General features: G+C 41.5%; 1 long non-coding RNA gene across 1 annotated transcript; it reads left to right on the top strand.

Annotated features, from left to right (window-relative positions):
* The first annotated feature begins 395 nt into the window (after positions 1 to 395).
* On the top strand, positions 396 to 1,224 carry LOC143735639 (uncharacterized). Its single transcript, XR_013203270.1, has 3 exons — positions 396 to 490; positions 856 to 920; positions 1,109 to 1,224. It is a non-coding gene; the product is annotated as an uncharacterized LOC143735639 (long non-coding RNA).
* The last annotated feature ends 18,401 nt before the right edge of the window (positions 1,225 to 19,625 follow it).

Below are 19,625 nucleotides of genomic sequence, written 5' to 3'. Positions count from 1 at the left end.
AGGAGATTTACTGGTACAAACAGAAATTACCGGATCCTCCAGTGTTTATCTTACGCTCTTACAGCAGCACATATGAAGGAGGTAAACATGAAAACAGCATCTTTAAACACAAATACTCAGTGAAAACTAACAGTCGTCTGTTCATCAAAAATATCACCATTGATGAATTAGGAGTTTATTATTGTGTGAAAACTAGTGAACCACTAAAATTCAACAACGGCACCAAAATCTACATCAGCGGTAAGTTATTTTATTATATCATGTCTTTATAAACCACATGATGGATTCCATATTGAATATACTGTATGAAGAACTAATAATAGTTTTATTGTTCTGTTAAAGACTGAAATTGAAAGATTGAACTGCAAACCTTTTACAGACTTTGTCCAAAAGAATATTACAGACGCTCCACAACACCAGATATCATGGAGAAATATGACCATCATCATATCTGTCCTGCTGAATGTGCTTCTGATCATTGCATTAATAGGTTTGTTCTTGTTTTACTACAGTAAAAGTGTCAGTGAACTACAAGGAGACAAACTCTAGATCTACAGAATGTATCCGGTTCACACAGAACGTGTTTTTCTATTCCGCTGCGATACTATTGTGTTTTTTAATGTAAACACACACTAAACGTGTTTAACCGCTGCGCTCACGTCTGTCTTCTTTTTCAGCGTCTCGTGCGAGACATGGCGTTATAAAAATGCCTAAAAACTTTAAAAAACCACATCTCTCTAGACACTTTTTTCTGCATCTCACATTTTTCACAGTAAAACACATTCTCTGTGAGTCAGCTCTTAAACTGTTACAATGTGTGTATTCAGAGATGTTTCATATTCAGTGTTGTTTCAGGTATGGTGAAGAGCTTCATTGATGCAACTGGAAAATCTGCAGCTCAAAACTCAAATAATCCACAGGTAAGATCTTCAATATTAATATATGTTATCTTATTTTGTCCTCTATTATCCTGGTGATTCTTACAGTGCAACTTCAATCTGCATGCACAAGATTCATTAAATGATCTGAAATGTTTATGACCAGCTGACTGTACATTATGTCTAACATACTGTATATGTCCATTCATATATAATATGTCCTCTTTCAGTGTGCTGAAGTTGATTTCTTCATGTGCTCCAGTAACACCAGGTCTAGTCAGGAGCAGAGCACTACTGTCTACAGCCAATGTAGGATGTGATACTCATTATGAATACAAAGTGTCCCTACATATGCTTTTTTTATTGACAAAATAAAATGGATTGTTATTATGTTTTATATGTGTTAATTTTAATTTATAATTTCCATATATAATTTGTATTAATATGCGTTTTAGCAGGGTTTGCTGCTTTGTATTAAAGTAACACTTTCTGCTTGTACTGTTTTAAGTGGAGATCTTGCTTATATATAGTAATATAATGTTTTTTTTCTCTCTCTCTGTTATAAGTGCGCTGACATGTTCAGCAGTAAAAGTTGTTAACCACATGACAAATGAGCTTTCTTGGGGCTGAAGCAGCTTTTTTTTTATCAGCAAAAAATGTAGTTATTCTTGATATTAAATCACACGTCACATAAAACTTTTTTTTAAATCATTACATTTTCTGCTAGTTTATTTATTTTTACAGAGATTTGACAAAGCTTAAAGTAAAAAAAAGTCAATAAATCTAAAGATATTTTTTGCATGCATATTAATTGTTTTAAATATTTTTTCACATATTTAAAAACATCTAACTTCTGCACAGTTTTTTTTTTGTGGTTAACACAAGCGTGGTTTTGTGCAAATGAATGTTCCACTGGTTTAGTCACTTGATGAAGAACACGATCACACACACTCACACACACTCGCATGCATCAAGTGGTTTAAACTTTAACCAAGTGAACATGACATGAAACATCATGATACCACTTTACAATTATGATCATTTGTTAACGTTAACCTCATACTTATCATGAACTAACAATAAAAAAAGAAATACTTCTACAGCAGTTATTAATTTTAGTTCATGTTAATTTAATTTTTATTGAAGTTTATTGAATTACATTATTAAAAACACAATCTGTATCTGTTAATATTATTTAATGAACCTGAGCTAACATGAACTAACAATGAACAGCTGAATTTGTATTAACTTTAATTACAATATTATAAATTGTATAACAAAGATTAATAAATTGTATCACAAATGTTAGAAATAAGTTTCACACTTCCTACTCTTCTCTAGTTTAAAAGAAGTACTAAGTACTAGACAAAAAGAAATTCAATCCAGATTAATTTAAATACATAGAGTACTCACTCGCCTCGAGGATAAATATTGTTTATGGTGTCAAGAGATAGAAACTAAAAACCTCATCTAAACTTATGAGTTAATAATCATGAGTTACAACGAGAATACAGTTGAAGAAAACATCATATTTGTGTTTGACACTGAAAAAAAGAAAACTGGGCTTTTATCTGTGTCTTGGGTAATTTTGCTGCAGTGAATTAGAGATAAATATTTTGTTTTAAAGACAAGAAATGATGTATAGGTCAATGGTTGAATATTAAATAAATAAACAATAAAAGTAAACGTGTGGCCAGAGCAAACCTGCCTTTAACTTCCTCTTGACTGGTTACATCACCCTATTCTTCTGAAAGCTCTGAGGTAAAGTTACATCTCTACAGTCGTGTGAAAGAAACACGTGTTTTAACATCATGAAGATTGTGCAGCTTTACCTCTGTGAGTTAATTGTACTTTATGAAAATTTTATTGTTCTGTGTAAGATCATTTATAATGTTTAATGACATAATAATAATCCATATTATGTGTGTGTGGTGTTTATTTCACAGATCTGCTCATATGGTGTGAAGCTGCGGAGACTTTAACAGATCAACTAACAGATTTGGGTCAAAATGTGACTATAAACTGTGATTTTGGTGTAAAGGAGGTTTATTGGTTTTTACTGAAACTTCCAGATTCTCCGGTTCTGATATTATTCTCTTCCACAACTTCAGCTACTTTTCACTACAGTAAAGCTTTTAGGCAGAAATATTCAGTGCAAAGTAATCATCGCCTGTTCATAAATAATGTCACTATTGATGAGTTAGGAGATTATTAGTGTATGACCACAGAAGTTCCTCCAAAATACAGCGACGGCACCAGACTACACATCATTGGTGAGTGAACATTCGGTGATCATCAAGCTAAACACTTAATCACTGTTAGACAAATAAATATGAAATATTAATATTAAACCCCTTCAATGATTACACAGTACCGACTCCAGAGATCCAGAATCATAAAGCGGTGAAGAACATTGAGAAGAATCAGACACATCGGCAGATTATTATCTTCATATCTGCTCTTGAATGCTGTTCTGATCATCATCACGATAGGTGCGCTCTTTGCTGAAATTATACATGTATGTCTCCAAATGTAGACATTGTGCTCTTGAATTCTCACTATAATATCTGTATGCTATTTTACATTTTTTAAAGAATATTTTAACAGCTCTTGCAGTTACAGCTCTTTATAGTGACTACAATTGTTATGTTACAGAAATAACAAAACCATGAAATGTGGGTGAATAAAATAATGTTTTTGTCTGAATTACTAATTTAATCTGATTTCACTTTTAAGGACTATTAAAGGTGTTTGTTCATGCAAGAAACGGAGACGACTTCAACGTACAGACCTACAAAATCTTCAAGATATGGATTTCGAACAACCTCAAGACTCAACACAAACACTGATATGTTACATGAAAATATAAAGTAACACAACATGTCTTCCACTAGGTTAATGTATAAAGCTTATAAATATGCTTATAATTGTGAGTATGTGCTGATATTCAGGCAAACAGTGTGACTGAGAGCTTGATATTGATTTATTCATCATGTGCTGTTTAGGGGCAATTAATATAAAAAAAACATAATACCCAATTATGCATGTGAGATTATCATTTTCATAATATGTCCTAGAATCAGAAATATGTGTCCAGAAATAATGTTTTCATGTTTCCTGCTGGCTTTGTTCTATGATTTTGGAATTCTTTTTACTTCTGTTGAAACAAAGAAATGAATCCACAGCACAAAGGAAATGCCTCCTGACCACAAGAGAGCAGTGTTGAGCAAGAAAACCTGGATGTAAAAAAAACTTTTACTGACAATAATGTAAAAACATAGACTATATTGACTTCATTGGCCATAAATGTACAGAATAAAACCCAGTTGCATTTCCGTTGTGTTGTGAACCTTGTTTGTTCACTGCGTGTGCTTTAAAAACACAAGGTAAATACTATCAGAGAATGTCTAATAAGGGGAGAACTGTCACTCTCAGTAAACTTCTGGCTTCCCAGATGTGAAAAAGGAACACATACACATACTAATGAAGGAGCTCAATATGAAGTAGGTAAATATGAAAACAGCAGCTTTAAACACAAATACTCAGTGAAAACTAACAGTCGTCTGTTCATCAAAAATATCACCATTGATGAATTAGGAGTTTATTATTGTGTGAAAACTAGTGAACCACTAAAATTCAACAACGGCACCAAAATCTACATCAGCGGTAAGTTATTTTATTATATCATGTCTTTATAAACCACATGATGGATTCCATATTGAATATACTGAATGAAGAACTAATAATAGTTTTATTGTTCTGTTAAAGACTGACACTGAATAATGATTGAACTACAAACCTTTTACAGACTTTGTCCAAAAGAATATTACAGACGCTCCACAACACCAGATATCATGGAGAAATATGACCATCATCATATCTGTTCTGCTGAATGTGCTTCTGATCATTGCAGTGATAGGTGTGTACAATTTAATTGAATTTACTACAGAGACAAACTCTTAATCAATACACAAATTCAGCCATATCATATCTGCTCTTAGTTTAAACTGTCGAGAAGTGTCTCAGTGATGTGTATTCACTGTTGTTTCAGGTTTAGTAAAGAGCTGCATTGACACAACTAGAAGATCTAAAAATACTTCAAAGAAACCTCAAAATACTGCAACTCAAAACACAAATGATTCGCAGGAAAGATACTTCTTAAATAAATTATCTTAATTATTTTTAATATATTATTTTATATAAGTTTAACCTGCACTAACCCACATTATTTTAGCGCTCGAGACGAAACCGGCCTTGCCAGGATCAGACCACCTACTCTTTTCTTCAGCCCGTAAAAGCTGTATGAAGTATTATCCATTATAAATCAAAATTGCATATGAATTTATTTATTAAACTAAAATAAATTGTTTTTGTTATACTTTTAATGCTTCTCAAATCAATGCCAATGTAAAGCAAGATCCCATTAATGAACAAAATTAGTGTTTTTTTCTGGTGCTTCATGTAAATATATACAGTGTTGTATATATTAATACAGTGCTATTCTCTGATATAATTGTCTCTATAGACCTTTTTATCTCTTTTTTTTCTTGCCGCTGCTCTGAGATGTTCATGCTTGCAGTAAACCAGAGGCCAATGTGGTTTCTGTACATTAGAGCAACTTTTTACAAATGAAAATTTGAGCTAATTTATGTGTGTGTGTATTTGTATGTTAAAGAAATTGGCATATAGAACTAGAGTGCAAATCACATGAACAACGATTTATAAATATATATTTTTATTTTATTTATATAGTTTTTGCTTGCATATTAATTGTTCTAAATAATTCGGTTCTTACATATTAAAACTGGTGACTTCTGCTCTGTGTCTGTGGTTAACATACAGTGTGGTTTCGTGCAAATGTTCCACTAGTTTGGTCAGTTGATAAACGAAACAAACATAAAACTTTCCATATAGACAGGTGGTTTAAACATTTATCAAGTGAAGACGTGTGGATTACTTTATGCCGGAAACTAAACACTATAAACAGATTTTACTTGAACCCCTTTAATTACTCAGTTTCTCGTGACCATTTCGAAAAGCTCAGCAAAACCATCAAACCCTTGTGTTGTAGAATCAGGAAGTACAGACTTGACAGCTTTGCTGAAAATTATAGTTTTCTTCTAGCAACTTCTGACCTAAAATAGAATATATATTTCTTGGCAAACCTGTAAAAACAATGCTGCATTTTCTTAGCAATAGATGCTATTTACACTAACTGAAAATTGAGATAGATCTTATTTACACTAACTGAAAATAGAGATAGATCTTATTTACACTAAGTGAAAATGGCAGTATATTCTTTGCACTTAGATGCTATTCATACTCATAAAACAATAATAACAACGTATTAAGTGTATATGAATATATTTATTAAACTCATAAATAGATGCTGCTTTATTGGGATATTACTTGTAGTTGGCATTACTTTCTTTACACCAGGGGTTCCCAACCACGTTCCTGAGGCCGTTAAACATGCAAAACATGCAGTGTTTGGGGCTCCAGGAATGTGGTTGGGAAATCCCTGCTCTACACCTACCACTAACCCGACCCATTAAACACAGTATCTCCACTATTGGCACTTTATTTCCACTTTTGTGGAATTTGTATTTAAAATAAACACCTCTCTGAGCTGATATGCGATGGGAAAAGACTGAGTTTGGTAAATGGCAGCTTCAAACTCGTATTGGTAGCATTATTTGTAATTTGTCTGACTCAATGACACAATGGAGGTCAGAGTTAGTAAAGCCTCTGTCAACAAGAGGGACTATTTGCACTTAGTGGAGAAGTAAACCAGTGGAGAAACACTGCACTTATTTACACACAGCAGTAAAAAAGACAACAACTGTATAAAACATGCTCACATAATGCTTTTAGCTGAATGCTCCCTAAAAACTTAACAATTAAAGATTATATATAACTAGTTCATGATATGATCAAATGGAATAGAAACTGCTTGTGTGTTCAGAGAAAATTTAACTTCAACTTCCCTTGATTGTGGTTATGTCTGCTCGTGGGTCTGTGGGGGTCAACATTAAGAATATCATTGAGCCATGTAGCTAATCTGGCATCAGTGCAGTGACAAGTAACTTCTTTTTTCATAATCTTCACTTTCTCTAGAAAGTTACATTAAGAATGAACATGTGTCATGTTAGCTATTAGTTGTAACTTGAAGTAAGAGTTGATAACAGTGCTGCTCTCCTCCATATGCAGTTTCTGCGTGTACAGACATATCAGACTAACAGCTTCCCACAACCTAAGCGCAAGCTTCACTCCTCACCTGTTACAGTTATATTCATTTCATCGTCTTGTTTAGTTTTAAGGGCATATTTACTAAACAGGGCAAATTAGCGTGAGAGCGCAATTCCAAAACAGCGGAGATGGGAGTGGAAAGTTCTGCGTGTGATTTACTGACGGCCCACAGATTAAAGTACACAGATGCCATAAAAAAATTTCCAGAATTTCCAGGCGGTAAATAATGGTGCAAACACAGTGGCGGGCCATGCATTTCACACATAGGCCTTCAGTGAATTAATAAGTTTTAATAGCGTTGCAGCACACTGACTCTATATAATTGTTGTGAAATTGCTGTTTTTATTTTGCACCGGCAGTTATAAGGTTAATCCGGTGAGTTGGGAAAAGGCCGGGTAGAGAGAAACGAGTGAGTTTGGCGTGTGCGTTAGTGTACAGTGGTTCTTGCTTTCCGATTATAAGTTCAGAAACGGAGCCTCCCTTATCTTGTCCTTCGAGGGTTACAATAGTCCCTTGTCAGACGTTACAATAGTTTGAATGTTTGAAAAAACAGCATTATACTCACTAAAACTATTGATTATGTTTTACACAAAATCCATCCTAATAAGGCTGAATAAGGGATTTTTTTCAGTAGTATTGAACCTGCTGGGGGTCGAGGAGGGAAAGAAATATTAATTTGTGGGTTGAAAAACTATTAAATCTACAGGAATGTATTTTAGTTTATGCAGTTCGCTACAGATGTGGTTAGCAAGCTTTGAATACAGTAATACGCTTACTGCGCTCTGACCACCCAATCAAAGCATGAGAAAATGCCAACGTTATTGTACGCCTGCTAGATGACCCCAGTGCAGTCAAATCGATATCTGATTGGCTGATTAAATCTGACTGATTATTTGATTGGTTAAAGCAACGGTTTCATTTCCATTCATTTTAAGCTACAGCCGCCTGCACTATTGATTCTGAAGGGCCTCAAGGCAGATTTATTTTACCCTGGCAACAAATGATGGCTGAAATATAATTGGATAAAAGTGCTAAAATAAATATACACTACTGGAAGCAGCGCAACCAAGAGAAAAGCTGTGAGATTAAGAGAATGGACTATTGGGAATAATTTGAATTAATGTGTGATGAGCTGTATGAGGAGGTGTTTGCTTCTCAGATGGTCCTATCCGATTGCAAGTGATAGTGGGGATGAGTTCAGTTACAAGTCGTCTTTGTCGTCCAGAACCAAAATCTCCTTTGTTGTATATGGTCCTGCCCAGCCTCCCTCTCCCTCCTCCACTGTCAGAGCCATCTGGTTCATTGCCTTCGCTGTATCCCTTTAGCCCCTCAGCTCTTCCAGTGGTTTCACTCTGCTACACGGATCCGCCTGGTGCTTCCCAGTCATCAGCTACGCCTTGGCTCTTTAATCCCTCAGCTCCCGTAAAGCCTCCAAACCCAAGACTCAACCTCGGCCTCTAACCCATCGGGTCCACCTTGCCTCAACGCTCCCTCGGTTCCACCGTTGACTGTCATCCCTCAGGTTCCTCCGGGCTCCCTCATTTCTCTGGCTTCACCTTGATCTAGTGTCGCTCTGGCTCAGCCTCAGACTTTCGAGTCAGCTGCTGTGCCTCGACCCTCCACCCTCTGGCTCTGCTGGGCTCCTGCTTCCCTCACCACTGTCCCACTCCCACCGTATCCACACCGCTCTGCAAAGCCCACGCCAGGCCTTCAGTATCACCCTGACTATTTGGCTAATGAATTTAAAATTGCAATATGGACGAGTGACTAGACAGCCATTAGCGTTATAATGGGAAAAATAATTCTAGCACACTACCAGATAGAAATACAGGCAATTAAATTCTTACCTCCAATTCTCGCTGAAGAACGTCTCAGGTTACTATTGTAACCATAGTTCCCTGAGAACAGGGAACGAGACGATGCGTCCATCGACGCCATGGGAACGCCCCCAGCGTGACTGCGTCTGAAGCATCTATGTCAACTAGTCCAATGGAAAGAATGAGCGTCACGGGCGGGTGACGTCATGACCAGGATATGATAAAAGCACATCCGGTGCAAACCGGCATTAGCTTCGAAAATTGCCGAAGCAAGCCGATCACAGGGATGCAGGAAGTATGGCAGGGTGACGCATCGTCTCGTTCCCTGTTCTCAGGGAACTATGGTTACAATAGTAACCTGAGACGTTCCCTTACGAAGGGAACTCAACGATGCGTCCATCGACGCCATGGGAACGAGAATACCCAAAGCGCCAGACTTTCAAATGCCTGAGTGTCAGCCTGTTGTCACACTGCACCAAGCACCTGGGATCCTGGGGCAGCATCCAGGTCCAAGCTGTAAAACCTCATGAATGTGAGCGGTGAGGACCAGCCCGCCGCATCACAAACGTCTTGGAGAGAACTCCAGATAATACGCTTAGAAGCCATACTCCTAGTGGAATGAGCCCTGACCACCAAATGGTTGGCCAGAAGACTCACAAGCAAGAAGAATAGTCTCGACTATCTATATGCTCAATAGGTTGGATTTTCTCGACAGAGAAGTCCGATGAACATAAGTGTCCAGTGCTCGCACTGGCACAAGAGGTTCAGCTTTTCCTGGTCCGAAAAATGGGGGAGGACAGAAACCTGCAGCACAATAGGCCTCGGAATAATGGTAGGCACCTTTGGAACATATCCATGTTTCGGGTAAGATTGCCTTGGCCATCCCGGTGCACTCAAGGCAGGTGGGGACCGAAAGGGCCTGAAGGTCTGACTCTTATAGGGACGAAATAGCTAGCAGAAAATAGTCTTAAAAGAAAGGAACTTCTCTGAGACCAAATCTAAGGGCTCGAAGGGAGCCCCAGATAGGCCTTCTAGAACTATTGCAAGGTCCCAAGCCAGCACCTTAGTGCAAGTTGCATGCCTCAGCCTCAAAGTGCCACGAAGGAAACGAGTGATCAGGGGGTCTCGACCCAAAAATGTACTACCCACCAGGGCGTGGAAAGCCGCAATGGCCGCCACACATATTATACCTTAAGCGTGGAAGGACATAGACCTGATACAAAGCGTTCTTGCAGAAACTCGAATACTGTGTTTACTGAACAGTTAACCGGATCCCACTGACGCTGGTAACACCAAGAAGTGAAAAACTCTCGAAATAGTGAATATAGTTTCCTCGTAGCGGGAGCTCTGGAGCTTAGAATGGTCTAAACAACCTCGGTTGAGAGACCACTCTCTATGAGTTGGGCCCCCTCAGAGGCCAAACCCACAGTTCCCAAATCCCCTGCCGGGGGTGCAATATTGCATCCCCTGCCTGAGACAGAAGGTCTCTCCTGATCGGGACCTCCAAGGGAGGTCCGTCGAGGAGAAAAATTAGGTCCGCAAACCAAATTCAGCTCGGCCAGGGTGGTGCTACTAAATAGGCTTATTCCATCCTGGCGGATTCACTCCAGAACTCCTGGGAGCAGAGCAACGGAGGGAAATGCGTACAGACGTAGCCTCGGCCACGTCTGCACCATAGCATCCAGCCCCGAGGGGACTGGTTGAGTGAGGGATAACCAGAGTGGACAGTGCGTCGTATGCTGAGACGAGAACAAATCCACTTCTGCCTGGCCGTAAAACTCCCATATTTGCTCCACCGCCTCGGGGTGGAGTCCCCTGGCCTCAGCCCCTGCCTCGACAGGGTGTCTGCTCCAATATTCTGGCCCCCCCCGGAATATACACTGCCCTCAGACAGCGTAATTTCTTGAGGGACCAAAATAAGAGGCCACCAACGTGTTGTCTGTGGGTCAAGAACCAGAGTTTCCTCCATATAACCAAGGCGCGGGGATACTGCCGCGTGATCTTGATCGTAAGGAGTGGGTTTCCCCTCAGGGAGAACCCTCTGGTCCTGAGCCACCTCTGTAAAGGTCTCACGTACAGCAGGTCAAAGGGTATCACATTGGACGCTGCTGCCCTGAGGCCTAACAGTCACCAGAACAACACATGATGGCCCCTCAGGTCTGGGAGGAGATGTCTCAACGCATTGAAGACGACCATCATCTCTAGGCAATTCATGTGCCAAGAGAGATGATGACTCCTCCACAAGCCCTGAGCTGAGCGGCCTTCCAATACCGCTCCCCAGCCGGTGAGGGAAGCATCTGTCGAGATCACAACTCGATGGCAAAGAGCTCCCAACACCGGACCCTGGGTTAAGAACCAGTGTTTCCTCCATATAACCAAGGTGCGGAGACACCGCCGCGTGATCTTGATCATACGAAGTGGGTTTCCCCTCGGGGAGAACCCTCTGGTCCTGAGCCACCACTGTAAAGGTCTCATGTACAGCAGGCCAAAAGTTATCACGTTGAACGCTGCTGTCACAAGACCCAACAGTCTCTCTAACTGTTTTACAGTGCGTGACTGGCCTAGCCTCAGCTCTTTTGTGGCTGTTAGGATAGCAGCTACACGAACGGGCGACAGAGTGGCCCGCATCGTCACTGAATCCCATACCACACCAAGGAAAGTGGTTCTCTGTACTGGAGAAAGCACACTCTTCTTGGCATTGAGCCTCAACCCCAACATCTGCATAGGAGCGAGAACGACACCTCGGTGCCGAACCGCTAACTGTTCTGATTCCGCTAGAATCAGCCAGTCATCTATGCAATTCATAATGCATATGCACTGCAGCCTGGCGGGGCCAGAGCTGCGTCTACACGCTTCGTGAATGTGCGGGGTGATAGAGCTAGACCGAAAGGAAGTGCCTGATACTGGTGTTCTTTGCCCCAAAGAAAACCTCAGGAACCTCCTGTGCTGAGGGAGGATGGAGATATGGAAGTATGCGTCTTTTAGATCTATCGTGACAAACCAGTCCTCGGATCTGATTTGAGTCACGATCTGTTTGAGTGTCAGCATTTTGGAATTGAGTTCCAGCACCAAACACTCCAACAGACGAAGATCTAGTATGTGACGCAGCTCTCCATCCTTTTTTGGAACAATGAGATAACGACTGTAAAGACCCGACGCAATGTCGGGTGAGTACACCTGCTCTATAGCTTCCTTTGCTAACAGGGCCTTTACCTCTTGCTCCATTACCAGAGCCTGCTCGGGATGCACCACTGTGGGCAGCACCCCGTTGTAACGAGGAGGACGAGAACCAAACTGGATTCTGTATCCTTTCTCTACAATCTGCAGGACCCAATGAGAAATATTCGGCAGAAGCTTCCACGCTGCCAGAAAATTTACTAAGGGAACCAGCCTCTCGAGGCTGGTCTCTGGTGTTATCGAGACAGCCAATTCCGGAGCCTGAAACATAATGGCAGGAACTACCTGAACTGGCCGCTCTAAGGCCCCCCTCAGAGGGCGCGAAACCGATGCTGTGCCGCAGCATAGCATCAGCGACTCGCTGGAGACCGCTGCGCCCTGAAGCACCGAGGGTGGCAGGGTTGGCAGAACGGTCTCGTGAGGACCCCGAAATGGAACGGGCACCGTAAAATGAGGTGTACACCGCTCCACTTCGGTCGGGGCTGTCCTCACAGGCCTGATGCGTGAACATCAGGACCTTTTTTTCTTTTGAGCCGCAGCCTTCTCAGCGTGAAGAACGGTCCTCGGATCCGGCTTCTGCTTTGAAGGCTTTGGCTGCTGTGTTGTGTATGAGAAACTAGACGGCTGGAGCTGCTCACGCCCAGCAGCCCCAGGGGGTTGGACATAGCGAGGGAGAGATTATCTTGTATCTTTCTCTATGATTCCCATCAAATTGAGCCAGAGGTGTCTCTCAGTGACCACAAGGGCTGCCATCCCTGAGAGATAAATCTGTGGCCCGACGGAGTTCTCAAACCCCATCGGGCCAAACTCCCTCACTTCTGTCCAAATACCGCAGCAGGTCAGCCTGATATGCTTGTAGCACTGCTATGGTGTGCAAGCAGGCCCATGCTAGACCCACTGCCATATATGCTTTTCCCACTAGATTAAAAAATAGTTTTCTTTAATGGTTTAGTGAGAGAAGCCGACGCCTTCAGGTACAATACTGAACCGGGAGACAGATAGCTCGCAAGCGTCTGTTCTACCCGGGGTATTGCCCCATAGCCATACCCTCTTAACCCCCAAATATCTGAATATACATGAATGTGGGGGCTAAAAGACAAGAGGAGTAAGGCTTTTTCCATGATCTAGACAGCTCGCTGTGCAGATCGGGAAAAATGGAAGGCCCCGTGATGGAGGTGGAAAAACAGAGGGAAGGAAACTCGTTTAATCTATTTTATTTTTAGGACGAGTGCCCCCTTATTTCTGCTGGCCATAAATATTTAATTTATCTACAGCCTTAGTAAACACTTCCACCAGCTTATTATTTTTATATATATATTTTATATATATTCACTTTATTTTATATATAATATATAAACTATCATATATATATATATATATAGGTTATATATATTTCTCATACGCTGGGGAAAGAGATGGCAAATTCACTTCCCCCATGATTGTGTCACTTTCAATGCCCAGCACATCTACCTCCTCGGAGGTAGAGCACTGAAGCATTGATTTCTCTCTCTCCCCGGGCGGAAGAGACCGCAGCGCGGGCTTCCGAGACCGGCGAGAGAGCACTGGATCCCTCGTGGAAAGGGAGGAGATAAGATCCGCGGACCCGTCTCCAACCCCGTAAAGAGATCCTATTCGCGATCCACAGGAATGCATTCTCCGCGCTGCCTCGGCAGACGCGGGACCTGTCACCCTGAGAATTGCGAGCCCGGCCACTTTCCTCGAAAAGTGACAGGCGGGAGCGGAGCATGCGAAGCGAAAGCTTCTCACAATGTTGGCAATCAGCCCCCTCGGAGGCTGATACCGCATGCTCTACTCCCAAACCCATCACACAAAGCTCGTGTGTGTCCCTACTCGTTAAATAGCGCGAGCAGGGAGAACACAGAGTTTGTGCAATTGTTTAGTTTCCATAAATATATATATCAGACAGACAACAGTAAATATAACAGACAGTTTGACACAGATCGCTTGCTGAGGCAACAGAAGCTAATGCCGGTTTGCACCGGATGTGCTTTTATCATATCCTGGTCATGACGTCACCCGCCCGTGACGCTCATTCTTTCCATTGGACTAGTTGACATAGATACTTCAGACGCAGTCACGCTGGGGGCGTTCCCATGGCGTCGATGGACGCATCGTTGAGTTCCCTTCGTAAGGGAACTGATAATCCATGTTGATCCTGTCTCCCCAACCATTTTCTTATTCACACTTCAATCTTCCGTTTTTGTTTTTTCTCACAACAAACAATAAATATTGATACAGCAAGTTGTCGTGTTTCAGTATCCATTTTGTTTACATCTGCTTTTCAGCTTCCGATCTGCTGCGTGAGATCACGCATCCTCTGGCACAATAATCTTAATAACATTTTGCAGTGCGTGATGCGCTGCCATTTTCAAATCTTGTAGTGTGTGCATGTTTAATATTTGAGGGAAGAAAATCTGCAAAGATTCTCCTGAAGTGTGTGCTGCAACCAGATTTCACAACCGATTAGGATTTTAAACCTCCTGTAGTGTGTGTACGCGTGCCCACATGCAAACACCGCATGCTATGTGTCACACATGCAGTGGCCAGAGCCCAGATATATTCTCCCCCATAGCTTTAAGTATGAAAGCATGGGAAATGATCCCGGGCGTGTCACAGTGGGTACTGAACACTATAAAGCGAGGCTATTTGCTGCAGTTCGCTTGCAGACCCCCACGCTTTCTGGCCAGGGTTGAAACTACAGTAAAAAACAAAGTAGCACATCTACTTCGTGCCAAGATAGTGAAACTGCTGGGAAAGGGAGCTATAGAAACCGTCCCTCTGACATAGATTGCTTCGGGTTTCTACAGAAGATATTTCCGTGTTCCCAAAAAGGATGGCGGAACCTAGTGCATTGAGTTTGGGCCTAACAATGCTAAAGTCGTCCTCAAACCAAGACACGGCTATGTCCCCAAAGTGCTCTCCACTCCGTTCAGAGCGCAAGTCATCTCCCTGTCAGCCCTACCTGGGTCTGACGGCGAAAGCGACGTTAATCTCCTCTGCCCGGTCAGGGCGTTGAGGATATACGTCGAGCGGTCTGCTGCGTTCAGGCAGTCAGAACAGCTCTTTGTTTCATTTGGTGGCCGTACCAAAGGGCTAGCCACCTCAAAACAGAGACTTTCCAGGTGGATAGGTGACACTATCACGCTGGCTTATAGGTCTAAGGGCCTTCAATGCCCCTTAAGCATCAGTGCCCATCCTACCAGAGGCGTGGCCCCTTCATGGGCCTGGTCCAGTGGGGTTCCACTCCAGGATATTTGTATGGCGGCAGGCTGGTCCTCCCCGTCTACATTTATAAGGTTTTACAACCTGGAAGTTCCTCCGCTGCAGGCTAAGCTATTTTCTGTCTAATGCTTGACTTACAGGCTATAATAGTCAGTTGCAATACAGTTCAGGCCGACTTAGGTCCCTACTGTCTGTCATTATGTGCTAAGTACTTGTTCCTATAACTATAGGATTATGATATATTTTAGGCCCACTACTCGTTGGTCTGAATATCACTCACTAGTATGGTTCCCTGGGTGCACACCCTCGGGGCCATGTATGGGCACTTCAGCACGCACGGCGTTTTGCATTGGGTTCCCGTAGCGTAAAGCTAGCTTACACAACACAAGAGTACTCTCGTAAGAGAACGACACTCGGTTACTAACGTAACCTCGGTTCTCTCTAGATGAGGGAACGAGTGTTGCGTAACCCTGCCGTGCTTGTGCTACGTTCTGGTTTCGCTTCAGTGTGAAAAACCAAAGAACATCCTATCTGGACTCAGCTTATATAGACATAAGCCACGCCCATTCTGGCGGGACGTGACGCGCGAGGACGCCTGCGCCCTCATTGGTGCTTACGTCACGAATAGTCCATCGATAGGCTGCAGCAGTTGCCGCAGAGCAACCAATAGGCGCGCGAGCTGTATTGCCTAGGTCTGCTCTGTGCAGCAATGCGTTTTAAATGAATGCAAAATTAAGGATCATTTTTGGCTTCAGGATTCTCGAGAAAAGAGGTTTTCCCGTAAGCTAGCTTACGCAACACTTGTTCCCCCATCTAGAGAGAACCGAGGTTACGTTAGTAACCGAGTGTCGTTCTCACATGTCTGTTTGCATTGTTGGTTGTGAACTCAATACAAGTGTAAATTAACTTTAAGAGCTATGGAGGACAAGTTTAGTTTCGGTCCGTTTAACTCTATTCCTCACACAAAACTAATGACAATACATGTACATGTTGTGCTCAATATTATTCATACCCAGGCCGAATTTTTAAATATGGAGAAATTGTATTTAAAAAATAGGCATTCTGGCTGGAAATGACACAAAGAGGTGACAAAAGAAAGTAAGACCTTGGGCCCTATCTTGCACCCGGCGCAAATGACTTTGTACACTGACGCATGTGTCATTCCTATTTTGCAAAGCGGACTTTTCCCTCCACAGACACACGTCGGTTAACTAAGAAATACAGTTGCGCTCCCCGGGGCGGTTCAGCGCAAAGAGGAGGCGTGTTCCGGCGCAAACTTTTCCTCATGCTATTTTACTGTTCTATAAATTAGTCTAAAGTCAATGGCGTGTTACGCGTACATTCAGATGCTATTTTAAGCGTGCATGCTTGGCCATAATACAGAGTGTGAACAACGCACATACAATGTAGATGATTCTCTCATCTACACAGATGCATTTAACTTTTTGCAAATGATACATTATTATAAGGAAAAATATTAAAACACGAGGGAAATAATTGTTGTGTCCATGATGATGGGGAAAATAGGCATAAAGCTTACACATTTACCCAAATTATTATATGCATGTTTAACCGAAGCTAATTTGGGTGGGTTTGTCCCATCCCGAATGTCACTTCTCTTTCTTTTACGGCCCTGACGACAACATCGATCTCCGCGGCTGTGAACCGATTCTGAAGCGCGCCTGGTAAATGCGCCGTTATAATAGTATTGCGCCATGGAACAAGCGCACCTCGTTCATCATGCTCTTAAAGGGAATGTGATATAAAGCTCTTATTGGTTTGTTTCCCGTTACGCCCAAACCACACCTATGAATAATGAAGCTACTTCAGACCAACCCCTTTTAGATTTGCGCCAGGCGCAAGAGGCATTTATCCCGCCGGGAAAATAGCAACAGCGCCGGGATCCGCCCACAAAGTTAATTGCGCTTTGCGCTTTGACACTTGCGTTTCAGATCGTTAAAATAGGGCCCATTGTGTTAGAGATATTAATGAAGAATATTAGCTATTCTCCTTATTTTTTACATTTTGACAAAACATTACATGTCCACAATTACTCATACACTTTCTCAATAATCATTGGCAAAGTCTTTATTTTTCATCACAGCGGTCAAATGGTTTTTATAATTGATGACAAGTTTTTTGCTCATTTCCATTGGGATTTTGGACCACTCCTCTTTTGCATAGATGTCCATGTCCTTGAGTTGCTTTTACAATATTGCAATACTGTTATTGACCACCAGAGGACAGTACTCACCCTCCTTATGCCAAATAAATATGACTTACTGATCGGTTCTTGTGATTTCTTCCTTTTTTCTTTTTTAACGTTAAATCTCATTTGACTTGATAGTTTATCATCTAATGCAAATATAAAGTCATACAATTAAGTGTCCTAATGTGTTTACCCCAAAATAAAAGAAAATATAGGCCTATTTCTGATTTAAAGGCAGGGTAGGTAGAAAATTATTTTCCCCAAAAATACTTTTTTCCAAATTTGTTTAAACTGTCTTTATATATCAATGCATAATTAAAATGTAAGGAAACATTACAATGTACTCAAAGTACAAATGTACTCTGGAAAAGAAGTTATAAAAATCGAGTGTCTGTAGTCCTCTCAGGACTGTAATAAAAACAGCTCATTATTCCATTCGGGACGAAAGAAATGATTGGCTGGGGCGACTGTCACTCTCCCTCGCTACCATGGATACCACCTCTGCTGATACAGGAGCAGCCCAAATATTTACAATACTTTACAAAATATAGCCTACAAAAAAGGAAATGAGATTGACAGCCACTTATCAACTCAAAGCCAAGATTCACACTGCACACAACAGGCAGATCAACAAGCAAGCTAGCAGTAACAACACACTGTAGCGAGGGATGGCTGACGCGAAACTTACGTTCCGAAGCTTTTCGAGATCCCGAAGTGCAGATGTTTCGAAACACTGATCTGAAGCGTGATTCAAAACACCCATGTCACGTGACTACGGCGAAATGAAGCTTCGGAGTGTTTCACAAGTGTTTCGACAGGTGGCATGGTCCGCCGAATCAGCGTTTGATTGACAGGGTCGGGAACAGAACAGACAACACAATCACACATCTGTATAAAAGTGAAGTCAACACATATTGACCTCGTGGGTTTTTGTGAGAGGAGTATGATTTTGAGATAGCGGATTTTTGGTGATATAGTGACATTTATAGTGAGATTTGTTTAGTTATATTTAGGCTTACATTTAAATTTACACATTGACTATAGAGACGGACAGAGTATACTACATATAGTGACAAATTAGCCTAATAGATGCATAGATAGAAATATATATATATAGACAGATAGATTAATAGATGCATATATAGTCAAGTGTAGGGTACTGTAGATTGTTCCCAGGCCCATCATCAACATCAACACCAGTAAAAACACAGGACAGTTTATAGGAACTTTTTGATAATCGCATCCGTGAAACCCAGACGATACACAATGCTACAGCTCATGCCACAGTGGCGGTGAAAAAATACCTCAAAGATGCGTTTTTGCCCACAACTAATGATCCCCTAACTTAGGCTACTGGAAAGAGAGAGCAGTAATCTTTCCTCATTTGTATGTCCTTGCTGAAAATAGCTTTGCATGCCAGCAACAAGTGTCCCTTGTGAGAGGATTTTTTCAAAGGCTGGAGTCCAAGTAGGCTAAGTCCTTCGACAGCAGAGAAATTAATATTTTTGAATAAAAATCTATAAAAAAATTGAGACATTGTGGCTTGATTTCTTTTATTAATATTCATTTTTCATGACCAAAATAACATTATGCACAGTGAGGAGCCTACAGGTTACAAGCTTCACATATTAGAAAAATACAATAATAAAAAAACAACATTTTTTTTATGGCTCGTTGTCAAGGTTGTTTCAGATCAACACCGCAAGTGACCACTAGGTGTCACCGTTGAGACGGGTGTCGGATTGTTTCGAAGCCTCGACACAATATGGGACATTTGCTTCAACTGTTTCATTGTTTCACAAAGCCTCGATCTGCCCACCACTAACTGTAGCAAACACACAATAGCACATGTACAATTGAACAACAGGAAATCGCAGGTTGAGCAGACCTCCCTCTTCAGGCACTCCAGATCATTTTATTGCCCCTTTGGCCCCATTAGCACCAATCACATCTGGAGAACACTTTGTTCTCAGCCAATCCTGTGAAAGAAAAGGGTAGGACAAAAAAGAGAGAGATAGAGAGAGCAACAAATACACAGGGGCTGCGTTCCAA

The sequence above is a fragment of the Siphateles boraxobius genome, unplaced genomic scaffold (assembly GCF_051911475.1).
Source record: "Siphateles boraxobius isolate OS27281-9 unplaced genomic scaffold, OSU_SipBor_1 13, whole genome shotgun sequence".
NCBI lineage: Eukaryota > Metazoa > Chordata > Actinopteri > Cypriniformes > Leuciscidae > Siphateles > Siphateles boraxobius.
Note: the sequence above shows the minus strand (reverse complement) of the source record. Positions and strands in the feature narration are given on the sequence as shown.